This window comes from Lichenostomus cassidix, chromosome 13 (genome assembly GCF_008360975.1).
Source record: "Lichenostomus cassidix isolate B80296 chromosome 13, HeHo_3.0, whole genome shotgun sequence".
NCBI lineage: Eukaryota > Metazoa > Chordata > Aves > Passeriformes > Meliphagidae > Lichenostomus > Lichenostomus cassidix.
This window is the reverse complement of record NC_139494.1, coordinates 16,577,331-16,589,756: the sequence shown is the minus strand read 5'-3', so window position 1 is coordinate 16,589,756 and position 12,426 is coordinate 16,577,331. Positions and strand designations below refer to the sequence as shown.

The following is a 12,426-nucleotide window of genomic DNA, read 5'->3' as shown; positions in this document are numbered from 1 at the left end:
ATGGAACCTACAAGAAAGATGGAGAGAGACTTTTTACAAGGGATGAAGTGACAGGATACAGGAAATGGCTTCAGACTGGCAGAGTAAGGTTAGATGGGATATTAGGAAAAAATTAATTACTGTGAGGGAGATGAGGTTGGTTGACCAAACCAGAACTGGTTGACCAAAGTTGTTCCCATCCCTGGAAGTGTCCAAGGCCAGGCTGAACAGGACTCTGAGCAACCTGGGATAGTGAAAGGTGTCCCTGGCCATGGCAGGGGGGTTTGGATAAGTTATTTTTAAGGTTCCTTCTAACCCAAGCCATTCTGATTCTCTTCATGCCCACAGAGAAGTGATGTTGCCCACACCAGCATTCCCATCCTGCCAGAGAGTCAATCCCAAACCTGCACCAAAACTGCAGGAGCTCAGCCCCTTCAGGCCCCCCAGCCCTGGGCAGAGCACAGGGCAGGTTGCTGCACAAGCCACCAACGCCTTATTTTGTAAGAGAATGAAAAAAAACAATAATTGAGAAAGCGCATTTGTTATTATTCATTAAATGTACTGGAGCTGCCTTATGTGCTAAATGTTCTTCCCCTGATGATCTTACCACCTAATTAAAGGAGACTGATGAAGCATGATAGAAGCAGAGTGTGAGTACATCCAAACTACCAGTGGAAATGGAGGCAGGCAGGGCACATAAATTGCCTGGATGAAAAAAGGGAGGGAGAGCACGAAGTTCTGTTGGAAAGGCAGATCAAAACACTCCTTCCTCCCTTGGAAACTGGGCTGGGATGACACAGCAGCAACGTCCTCCTTGCCAAGGTCGTTACCTACTCTGGAGAGTCCAAGATTGATGCTCTGGTATCTGGTGAGCACTAAAGCTGGGAGGGTTTTTGTAGGATTTGTCCCAAAGAAACATTGGCCTGGGGCCACTTTTGGAATTGAATTTGGATCCAGCTCTCTGGAAAGGCTTATTTATATTTACATGGGATGACGATACCAAACATTGGGATACCACAAGAGAGCTGGTTCTCATGGAGTTTTCCATCCTCCTTTTAGGACATTCTGGTCCAGAGGCCTTTTGAAGGAACTCCAGCTCTGTACCTTTTGGGTTTCCTCCAGAAATCAGCAGGAGGAATAGGGAGAGCTCAAGTTAAAACTGCAGCTCCCAATATTCCATCCAGATGGAAATATCCAGGTTAAAAGACTTAAGTCAGGACCTGGGTAGTATAATTTCAGCCAAGGAAAGGAGTTCAGAGACATCCTTGGTGCTTCAATCCCTAATTAACTTATGCTGGTGTATTAATTACTGTGCAGACTCAAAAAGCAAGGCACAGAAGTGTCAGATAGTCCTGCAATGAAATCCTTGGCATCCCCACCACTGGCCATAAATCTTGTGAATAAATTCCTTGTGATTTAGCTCCTGCTTTGAGCCAGACTGGAATTCCCAAAGGACAGTGTCTGTCAGGAGCCTGACATCAGAAATTGCACATGCTTATTAAAATGGAAACAACTTCGAGAAAAGCCAACGTCGTTCGTTGGGCTTTGGTATTTTTATTCAGATTTCTCAAGAAATTCAGTTTAAGGCCAATTCATAGTTGTGGGCTGATTCCTTCTTGATCCAAACCTGCTTGACCTAAGCATGGCAAAATTGTTGGATTCTACTTCCAGTCACTTCAGAAGAAGGAAGCTGAAATCCAACAGTCCCATTAAAACCCACAAAACACGTTAGATCTTTGGGTTCTGGTTCACCAGCCACATCCTAAACAAGAGGCCATCCAGCCTCAACAATGTTTGGACAAGGCGGATCGCAGCTTGCTATTTAACCAAACTATTTGATTTAACCAAACAGCAAAAAACTCCTCTGACTGCAAGCAGCACTAGTTTGAAACAAAGGAGGGCTGTGTGTGACCTGCCACAGAGATGGGGATGCCTTAAAGCTGCTAAAAATAAGAGCAGACAAAGCAGTATAGGGAAAAAAAGGGTGTTACCTTGGTTTTGATAGGATATTTAAAGGGTATTATTGGTTTTAATAGGATCCCAGGTGCACAACCCATCAAAGGTGGAAACTCGCCAAGAGCACACCCTGTACAATGTGTGTACAGATTTATGGACCTCAATTAGCAGATCCACCTAAAACCCCCCAATAAGAAATTTAACAAATGAAGTAATTGTCCCTCTATTCTAATTATCCTCCCCTTAAGTGAGACTACAGCCTAGTTTACAAAAACACTTTCTAGAGAGGAGGGTCCATCCAAGGTTGGAGCCTCCAGTTTTGAAATACTATGAATATTTAGTCTTCTCACTCTATAAACCCCCCAAACCAAGCTAAATATCAAACAAGACTTATAAACATGTAGGGCTGAGGTACAAAGAGTATTTGTGAAGGGTGCAAGGAAAGGGAAAGGCTATAAAATGTATAAACAGGGTATAAAAGAAAGGACAAAAAACCATCAGGCATCAATGGGATGGGACATTTGGCACGTGGGATTGTTTCCTGGGGAAGGAAAGACCCTCTGCCCCATGGAAAGGTGGGGAAAGGGGTGGCAGCAAGCCAGGAGAAGGATTTGGGGGAGAGGCTGCAGGGCAGGTTGGACCAGCTCGAGATGCTGAAAGACAGACAGAAAGAAGACCAGCTGGCAAATGTGTGTAGGTGGGGAGAGTCATGTTGGCCGTGTTTGCCAAAGGGGCAGGGAATAACACATGTTCCTGTGCCTCAGTGGAAGGGGAAGCTCCCAGAAGCTTGCCTCATCTGTCTTTCTATTCTTAACCCCTTCTCTGGCATTCTCTCAAGTCTGGGAACTGGTGGAGGAGCTGAAAAATAATGCAGAAAAAGCAGCTTTTCCTAGGCTGGTGGAGAGCAGGGTCTTTTTGCCTGTCCAGCATCAGAAAGGCAAGAGGCTGAAATGGTTTTTCTAGGATGAAAGAGCCCCAGAAGCCTGGTTTAGGGAGGGTTGTGGATGTAAACAGGGCACAAGTGCTTTGGAGCAGAGGTAGGACTGGAAAGTCTCCAGAGCTCTGCCAAACTTGGAGATCCCCTAGTGCTGTGAATCACCTCCAGGACTCGACTTGCATCAATGCCAGAGGGATGCAAACCCTCAGGTATGAGGTTAAAAAAAACCCCTAAAATCCATTCCAAATTGCCAGGGTGAGAAAGAAGCTTTCAAAGCAACAAACTTGGAAAGGATTTTAAGAGGAGACTTTTTTTAATGCCGTGTGACAAAAATTCTTCTCTCTCTGCTTCCCTCTGCATCATTCCCAGGTCACTGCTGGGTGACACTGTCAGGACAGTGAATTTGACCACAAGCTCCACCTCACATTTGGGACAAACTGTAAATCTGGAGAAAAAACAGGAGGTTATTCCTCTTTCCCAAATTCCCACTCAATGAAGCTGAGAAAAAGCCATGGCAGGACTGAGAGGGAAACTTCTCTCTGCCTTGGAGGATAATTTGTCCAAAAACCAGACTGTCCTTTAGGGGCTCTGATTGTTCAGTCACTGGGTTAATCCCAGAATGGAAGTTTCCAGCATTTGTCATTCCAGCCTGGAAAAACATCAACTGATCCCCTGATTGGTTTCTTTTAAAAAGCTTGGGAAACTTCTGCTTCCTGCAAAGGAGTTACCAAAGCTGGGAGAGACAGGAAGGTGGGGATGGCAGACTGGGGCACTGCTAGGAATTAATGAATTAAAAAAAAAAAAGCACTTTTCATCTCCAGACCTGAAGGAAGCTCACAACAGATCCTTTTCCTCCACTAGAGATGGAAAGCAGGGAAAACCTGGCGGTGGGTTGAGGAGGTGGAAGAGCAGGAAGGGGATGTGCTTCTCACCAGAGCTAAGGAAGGAGCAGGAGATGCACACATGGGCTGGAAATTCTACATCAGAGGGGAGCTGGGAGGAATGGAAGTGGATAGGCAGAGGCAGGTAAAATAGTGACCTTCCATCCTATCCCATTATCCCATCCCATTATCCCATCCCACTATCCCATCCCACTATCCCATCCCATCCTCTGGCACAGCAAGAAAAGCTGTGCTGCTCCTCTCTGGGGTGAGCAGGGCTGAGGGGAAGGGAAAAAAAAAACCCAATGTTCTGAGGAGGGTTCAATTCTCTCCAGGTTCACACGTAGCAACCCTGCAAGTTTCTATAGCAACACCGGGATTATTTTTAGCATTAGTCACATTTTAACAGTAGCAGCCCAACATGGAGCTGGGGTGGAAGATTGCCTTTCACCCTCTCTGAGGTTTTTTTTCCTTTCCTCCAGCCCCTCTTGTGGGGCTGCAGAAGCACAGCCTGCTGAGTGTTTACACACAAATCAGCCATGCCTGAAAACAGAGCCCAAAGTGGAAGGCTTTGGGCAGAAAAACCCTTTTTTCCCTCCTTTGTTGATGTCCCTTCAGTAAGGACTGCAGTCCCAGTGGGTCACCCAGCCACAGAGGACATTTCCATGGTGTTCCTGCAGGTCTTTCTAGCCTTGGTGGGTTTTGTAAACACCCAGGAGAGCAGAGAGGAGAGCAGAGAGGAGAGCAGAGAGGAGCCTCGTGTGTCATTTTGCTTTTATTTGGCACAACGGGGTCGGGATGGCTGTCACAGGTGGGCTGTGCTCAGGGGCTCATGGACTGCAGGAATCTGTGACAGGAGGAGCTGAAAGCAGCTCTGAGGCACAGGAGGGTGCAGAATGAAAGAAAAGGTGCAGAACATCTTCCCAAGCACTGAAAACATGGGAAAAATGCCCCACAGCCCTGCAGCACTGCCTGGGAGAGAGAATACAGTGGGATCCATCTCCTAACTGAGATTTCTGGCGCTGCAGATCCACAGGAGGCCAAACAGACACAGCTTTCCAGCCCTAAAAATGGGCAAAACACCTTCCACAATCCCAGTCCCCGTGGCTGTGAGCAGGTGATGCCCAGCTCCTTGGAATTCCTGGTTTTACAAACCCCAGCGCGGCACAAGCGGCGAGCAGAGCAGATCCGCCACAGCCTCGGCCAAGCAAAAGCAGGAATACAAATTATCACATCTCCCAAGGATCTGTTATCCACCCACGCAGCCACAGACGGTTCCTAGTGCCACTCAGAACAACCCAAATCATTAGCCATAAAAATGTGTGCTGTGATGATGAACAATTCCCCTCCTGTGTAGTTCCTTTAATGCAGAGAAAAGCCATTGGTGCTCCACAATTCCCTATGGACATTGAATTTCAGCACATTTTTGGGGGGTTTAGCCCCCAGTGATGAGTTACAGAGACTAAAGGAGGTTTTAAATGCTCATCAATTGAGGCAGATTCTGACCACACCCATGGAAAGCAATCCCTGTCCATTCCCATCTCAGGAAGATTCACTTCTGCTCCCTCCAAATGTGTTTTGCTATGGAATCCTGCTTGGAAGAGCAGGGAAACTCCTGGAAATGGCCACAGCGTCTTCCACCTTTATTCTGCCCACTGAACACGACACTTTCCACACCATCAATATTCAAATGGGCACTTTGCTAGACAGGAATCACTTCTCATGGCTCCCAACACCACTAAACCCAGATTTTTGTTGGCATCTTGTCCAGAGGAGCACAATGTCCACAGGGACTGGGGAAGTTGGTCCTTTTTTGCTCTCTGGTTTATAAAATCTGCTGATTCCCCAAATATCCTGGAACTGGCAGGAAGCACAAATTTCCCTGGGAAAGGCCAAGCTGGTGTGCAAGTTGATTACCCAAATCCACAGCACCCAAAAAGCCCCAGAAGCTCCTCAGAGTCCAGGCTGCTGCCTTGGGAAATTATGGATGCTCCTTTAACATTCCAGTAAGAACTCAGTGTCCCCCAAAAAAGGGGAGGTTGGTGAAAATAATTTGCTCTTCAGCCTTGGTCCATCTGCTGTGCCAAATCCCCATCTTGTCCCCAGCCCAGAGCACTCAGTGCCACCTCCAGGTGACACCTGCAGGGATGGGGACTGCAAACCTCCCTGGGCAGCTCCTGCCAAGGCCTGAGCACCCTTTCCATGGAGAAATTCCTGCTGCTGGCCAAGCTGAGCCTCCCCTGGCCAGCCTGAGGCTGTTCCCTCTCCTCCTGTCCCTGTTCCCTGGGAGCAGAACCCAACCTCCACCTCCTTCCCTCGACTCCTCCAGGTCACCAGGGCTGTGCAGAAGAAGAAATCACCATTTTCTCCAACCAGTACCTCACACAAAGCCAAATTCAGCACAAGTCTCCAGTCCTGGGAGGAGAAAGGGCAGAAAAAAGGCAAGCAGCAGCCTGCACTTTTGGAGAGCTCTGCTCTCCCCCTGCATTCCCACAGGGATGCTGTGCTGGGCTGAGGGAGCACAGCAGTGCCTCGCCTGCCCTCACTTACAGTGTGCTTCACTCTTCCCCAAGGAAACATCGCATTTTTCTAATTAAGCATTAAAGTGATTCAATTAGGAGGAATGCTCTCTTGTGGAGCTCAAATCCGTCCCAGACAAGAGTACAGCAAGGCTTTGGACAATCCTGCAGAGGCTTTGCTGAGCAGGGAGGTCAAGAAACAGCACGGCTCCAAAATGGGATTTTTTTTTTTTCCCCTTATGAGAAGCGCTGAACTGTGCTCTGTGGAAGTGCAAAAGGCAGCAGAAAACTAAAAAAAAAAGAGAAGATAATACAGACAGGAATGACAGAGTCAGACAGGCTCCTTGAGCTGCAGGAGAGGGGCCAAGCACAAGCACACAGCCCAGGATTTTGGGCTGCTGGGGCTGAGAGTGGAGGTGCTGCCCCAGTTCCTTCCAACCTGGCATGGAGAGGAGGAGGTTGAGTTTTGGACAACCTCACAGGGTGGCTTTTGCCAGCACAGCCCTCACAGGAAATCCCAAAGCCCTTGATGAGCCTTGCTAATTGGCACATCCAGCCACTCTGACTGACAGCTGTCAAGCCAACACAGCCCAGTGCCAGCTCTGGGAGGCAGGCAGAGAGAAAAACATTCCACATCCCAGGAAAGGTGCATCATTATTTTTATCCTGACAACAGCAGCCCCCTCCCCACAGGGCTGCTGCCTCTGGCATTTCCCAGCTCTGAGGTGCCCAGTCTAGTCCAGTCCAGGAGGAGCTGCCAGTCCTGCCAGGCTGCAGTGTCCAGAGAGAGCAGTTACTAAAATAAAATAAATAATACAAAAATCATTACAGACAGCGTCTGGACAAACACAGCCACCTTCCAGGCTTCCCTTCCCTCCCAGCCTGTGCCTTTGCCTTCACACACTCCAGCTGGCCTGTCCAGCTCCCTTCCTGCTCAGAGCTAATGATGTCTGCATTTGTTCCATGTCTGAGGAGCTCCTGCCCAGCACTTCCCACACTCGCAGGGATGCAGCAATGCATCACCCAGCTGCACATCTGCAGCTCCTGCAGCCAGCTGTGCCCAGCCAGGAGAGAGCACCGGGAAGGGTGAATTCAGTCCAAAATCTCCCCAGGAGGCTGAATAATTGGATTGAGGGACTGAGGGAAGGTGTGAGGGTCAGCAAGGCCAATGCTGGGTCCTGCCCTGGGTCACAGCAATTCTCTGCAGCTCCAGGCTGGAGGCTGGAAAGCTCCTGGTGGAAAAGGACCTGGAGGTGTTGGTCAACAGCAGCTGGACTGAGCCCAGCTGTGCCCAGGTGGGCAAAAAGGCCAGTGGTACCTGGGCTGTCTCAGCAGGAGTGTGGCAGCAGGAGCAGGGCAGTGATTGTCCCCTGTGCTGGCACTGCTGGGGTCACCAGTGAGTGCTGTGTCCAGTTCTGGGCAGTGCCAGATGGACATGGAGGAGCTGGAGAGTGTCCAGGGAAGGGAACAGAGCTGGGAAGGGGCTGGAGAACCTGGAGAGGCTGAGGGAGCTGGGAAAGGAGCTCAGCCTGGAGCAAAGGAGGCTCAGGGGGACCTTGTGGCTCTGCACAGCTCCTGACAGGAGGGGACAGCCAGGGGGTCAGGCTGTGCTCCAGGGAACAGGGACAGCAGGAGAGGGAACAGCCTCAGGCTGGGCCAGGGGAGGCTCAGCTTAGCCAGCAGCAGGAATTTCTCCATGGAAAGGGTGCTCAGGCCTTGGCAGGAGCTGCAGAATTCAAAACTGCATTTACCGGATGAGGATGGTGAAACCCCAAACAGGTTGCCCAGAGAGCTGGCAGGTTCCTCATCCCTGAAAACATCCAAGGCCAGGCTGGATGTGGCTCTGAGCAACCTGAACTCACTGAAAATGTCACTGCTCTTTCCAGGGGTGGGACTGAGTGACCTCCCAACCCAAAGCATTCTATGATTCTCAAAACTGCTTAGCCTTCTCAGCAGGCAGGTTGGATCCAGAACCTCCAACCAGAAGCCAGCACCACAATGGACATCCTTCCCAAACTCTCCCTCCACTGTTCCACTTCATTTCACTTTCATTTCAGCAAAAATAACTTTTTTTTTTTTCAATTTTCCCAAGTCTTTTGAGGAAATGAGTTTCTCTCCTGCACGATGGGTGATGCAGTGTCCTGAGTTCCCACAGCTCCAGGGCAGCAGCTCCCAGGGGAGCAGAGCACAGAGGGCTGTGGGACAAGTGAACAGCAGCAGGTGACCTTTTGTGACCCAGATAATTTGTGCCCTACTTTACTTAATCCCTGGAAATCCTGGACCATAACCTCAGGACCTGCCTGCAGCGCACTGTGCTAAAATTAAACCCAACTTTTTCCAATGAGCTTCACAGACCTCAAGGCATGTATTTTTCTCCTCAGCAGCTTGGCAATTTAACTGTTTCCAGCCTGGAAAGGTGAAATGTGGACAGACCAGGCTGAGTGGACAGGAACATCCCTGTGGCACATCAGGGTTGATCTGCAAGAGTTGAAGGCAACCTGCAGATGAGAGATGAGGATCCCACCTCCAAAAATCATCTCATGTTCTCCAAATGAAAGTGGGAGGAAATGTCCAAGGACTGTTTCTCTGAAATATTACCAGGGAAAAAGCTGAGGGGAAGAAAAAGCTGAGAAAAGCAGAGGAAACACTCTGAGGTTGTCGCTTGGGAATAAGCAGGGATCATTCCTGATACATCCTCTCACCTAATTCTCTTTCTGTCCACACATATCTTGGCTCACTGCTCCAACTTTGTCCCTCTGTGTCCCCTAGGCAGGACAGAGGCTGTTTTTCCATCCAGCTGGAGCAAATCTGGTGGCCAAGCAGCTCCTTTTCTCTCAGCCCCACCAGGAAGCAGATGCCACACTGTCAGGCAGGAAGATTCACCCTCCAAGGGATGGACTGTGTCAAATGAATAGCTCAACACAGTTTGGCCCAGGTTCAGCTGACCTAAATTCTGCCTCATTTACAAGCCTGTGGTCCGTGGGAAGACCCACAGCTTTCAGCAGCATCTGCCAACAGCAAACATCAGACAGAGACAAAGGTGGAAATTAGGGCATGTGAATGTGGGCCAGTGCTCTGCAGTCCTGAGAGCTCGTCCTTGGCTGTGGTGCTGTCCCTGGGCTGGGCTGGGAGGCTCAGTAGTCCAATCATTCCCCATCCTGAGGATCCAGGATGGTTTTTTCTCCTAATATTGGTGTGACAGCAACAATTGGAGAGGTGAGAGCAGCATTGTGAGGGAGAGAAAAGGAAAAGGAGGCCATCAGTGCTGGGAAAATAACATCAAAAATACGGTGTGGGAGAAAATCCAGACTGAAATTTCATTAAGTGCCACTGTGCTAATCACCAGCCTCCTGCCAGGCTGTGTCCCTGCTGCAAGGCTGCTCACAGCCAGCCTGCTGCAGCTGTGCATGGGCAGATGTGCAGCAGAGGTCACCCAGAGAGGTGACCCAGCAGGACACTGACACTGCCTGGGCACAACCCCTGTGGCTCTGCTCATCACTCCCTGGGTGTTATCCATGATGGGGCCCAGAAAACCTCAGCTGAAAACCACAACTCACCAGCAAACTGTTTCCCCATTCATCATTCCTCCATTCCAAGCCCTGCACGCTCCTCTTCCCTGCCACTTCGCCACGTTTCAATCATTTGCAGCAGAGCAAATCAATCACTGACATGACTTACTATTTGCTTCGTCCTACACGCAGCTAAAAAAGACAAGGGCTCTCCTTGAATGAGGACAGCACGCTACTCCAGCGAGGCTGACAGGAACAGGATCTCTTTGGCTCATCTCCTGCCACTCACTGACAGCAATTTAGAAAGGTCTGTTTGACAGTCATTTCCTCTTTACATTCTCATTCCGCTTCGGCTGTAAAACTACCAGTGCAGAAACAAAACTGCTCAGAAAAAAAGACAATCAGCCATGGGAATCAGGTGCCTCTCAGATTTGCCAGCTGAAGTTTTGGAATCATTTTTCTGAATAGCATTTTGGCTCCATGGCATGCTGCCAAGGTGGGTCATTCCTCCTGGGATTCTCCTGCTCTTCCCAGGATGATGCCACTGCTAAGTGCAGAGTGTGGCCAGGGTGTCCCTCTTGTCTAGGGGCACAGGCAGCACCAGGAAGCTGCTGGAGTGGTTTGAAACACTTGTTTTGGGGTGTTTTTCACCCTTCAGCCCTTTTTCTCAGGGCGCTCTGGGCTCAGCTCCATGTGGAGTTCTGACAGATATTCCACAGAAGCATCTCCCTGCTGGCTACAGAGTCTTTCTGCAGCTTTATTCTTCCTGAGATCTCCCCTCCTGCAATCTTTCACCCAGGCTCTAAGCCACTCTGCTGCTGAGCTGCCAGAGGATTTGCTTTTATACATGTCTTCTCCTTGGAAGAGTCCCAAAATCCGTGTCAGTCATGATCACACTCAAATTCCACATCAGGCAGCTTTCTTCACCTGCCTGGAAATGTTATTATTTTAGCCTGCTGCCATAACGAGACAGATTGGAATCAATTTTAGATCGAGCTATTTCAAATAGATATTTCAAATGGATCTAAAACAGTCCTCCTTTTCCCAAGCTGACTCAGTGCAGGTCACACACACCCCCTGGAGATGCCTGAACTGCTGGTGCACATCATGGGCATAAATCCCATAAATCCCAGAAATCCTATCAAACCCATAAATCCCCCTCCTCTGCAGGTTGCACCTACAGAAGTGAAAGATTGGGTGGAAAAATGCAGCCCTTGAGCTGTGAGGTTTCGACCAGGAGAAGAATTCCAACAGTGGGGAGGAGGTGGCTGCAATGACCAGAAAATAAAATCCAGGATTAGGCAGGAGGAGAGGAAGCCTTGCAGGATCCTCCCAGATGTGCTGTGCTGCCCTAGGCACTGTCTGAATGCAGACAGGATGAATGCAGACAGTGGAGAAGCCAGGTGAGACTGAGGTGAGCAGGAAATCCCTTCTGAGAATGCAAGAAATCATTTTCATCCCAGCTCTGGCTGTGCCTGCCTAGCCCAGCTCACACAGTTCCTCACACACGCTAATGAACATGTGCTCTTCAGCAGCATCAGGACCTTCACTGCATCTTTGGTGACACCCTTGGGGATAAAAACCCTCTGCCCACACTGCACAGGCAGCAGCTCTATCAGACAGCTCTCTATCTATAGCTGCAGAGGTTGGCAGATTAATCCTGGCCCTTCTCAAAAATCCACCCACTGTATTTTCCCCCTCAGAGGCTTTGTGTCTGCAAATCCTGTGTGTGGCTGTGAGTTCACATCCCTGGAACACGAGCTGGGAAGGGAGGGGACATTGCAGAGCTGATCACACCACTGACACCTTGTCACCTGTGCAGGACATCAGCAGAGGGAGAGGCTGGGGATCCTCCCTTTGGCTGTTATTTCTTGTCTCAGCATTGCCAAAAAATGTCTTGGAGGTCCTCAAAGAAATGACAGGGATGAGATAAACAACACTCAGCAATGGGGAGGAGGAAGCACCTTTAGCACCCACAAACACACACAGAAGGAAGGTGGAAGGGAGCAGAGGATACTTTCCTCACTCGTTTAACTTCAAGACAGACAGTCGGGCTGAAGAGATTTCATATTCCATCTGTTTCTTTGCCCTTTTCAATAAAAATATTCTGGTTCACCCTCTCATAAGAACACAAAGAATCAGGAGTACAACAATACCAGTTTGTCTTCTCAACCCAGGAGAAGCACAGAGGGAAGAAAAGCTTTAAGAATCTGCTCATTTACACTCTTCCTTCATGCACTGAGAAGAAGGGCAGGAGGGTCAGCACATCTATTCTTTCCCCAGCCACCTTCAGCATGAGGCAGGCAGCAGGCTGTGGGGTTCAGGAGGAAAATAACTGATTTCTGGGACTGTGGCATTGCTCCCAGGCCAAACACAGAGGCTGAGCTCTGAGCATTAGCCTGGCTCCCCTCTCTGCTGGCCTTCTGTTTGTGCAGGCAGAGCCACTTCCTCCGTGCTGTGCTGGGCTTGGCAGCATCCTGGGGATGCTAAGGCAGGCAGATTGCCTCTCAGGCATGGGAAGAGCTGGGCTGAGACCAGAAATAGCTTGGTGTCTTCATCCATGGGTTACGCCGACCTTATCAGCACGTAAAAAAGCAGGAGGGAAATGCAGCTCATCACCCACAGCCCCAGGGAATCCTCACCCTG

General features: G+C 49.5%; 1 protein-coding gene across 1 annotated transcript in view; it reads right to left on the bottom strand.

Annotated features, from left to right (window-relative positions):
* Positions 1-12,426, bottom strand: part of NEURL1B (neuralized E3 ubiquitin protein ligase 1B) — a 119,214-nt gene that overhangs the window by 60,202 nt on the left and 46,586 nt on the right. The window lies entirely within an intron of this gene.